The following is an 846-nucleotide window of genomic DNA, read 5'->3' on the forward strand; positions in this document are numbered from 1 at the left end:
AAAGGGATAACTTTTTTTTTTTTGCACAAGATATTTTAAAAAATTTTTTTGTTACCATTACCGTGCATAATTTGACATTGTAGTGTCACCCAAAAAATGATTTAGTATTTCATTCCTTTTTTTTTTTAGCAGAAAAAATTAAACCTGGGTCTGGTGTAAATGTCTATGTCTTACTAAAAAGGGGTAATTGCATTATCATGGGAAATGCCTTTGGGTTTTATCTTTGCTCTGTGTTCAGACCGACATGTTGAAACTTCATTAAGGATTTTTGTGGAGTTTTCAAGTACAGTGTCTGTTTTTCATTTAGCTGTGGTATGTTTTCCTTGTATATGATAGTTTCAGACAGTACTTTGCATATGAGAGACCTGAAAAAAACAAGGATGAACAGTGTTCATTGCAACAAATGAAAAAAATTTTTATAAAAAAGAATGATACTTGCTGAAAAAACTTTTTTCTCGTAAAAACCTTTTTCTTCCTAAATAAAATTTTTTACAAAAGGGCTAAATAGTTAAAACAAAAGCAATTTTTAAAAAAAAATTAGCAGCGGGCAAGACAGCTTGGGCTTAAAAAATGAGGAAAAAAATTTTGTAGCTAGGAACTTATTACTTTAAAAAATTTTACAAAAAAAAGGGGTTAAATTTTTTGGTGAATCATACCATTGGGAAAATCAAATTGCAATTGATTTGGGTGGGGTTACGAGCGGCTTGCTATGATTTACCAATGAAATCTCATTGGTAAATGATTCACTAAATAAAAGGAGTCTCCATAATTAAGCTCAACATCATACAGTGAAGCATATCATTAAAAAACGCTCCTGTAAATTTAACTATACATGTAAAAACATCC

Source organism: Penaeus monodon, chromosome 23, assembly GCF_015228065.2.
Source record: "Penaeus monodon isolate SGIC_2016 chromosome 23, NSTDA_Pmon_1, whole genome shotgun sequence".
NCBI classification, from domain to species: Eukaryota; Metazoa; Arthropoda; class Malacostraca; order Decapoda; family Penaeidae; genus Penaeus; species Penaeus monodon.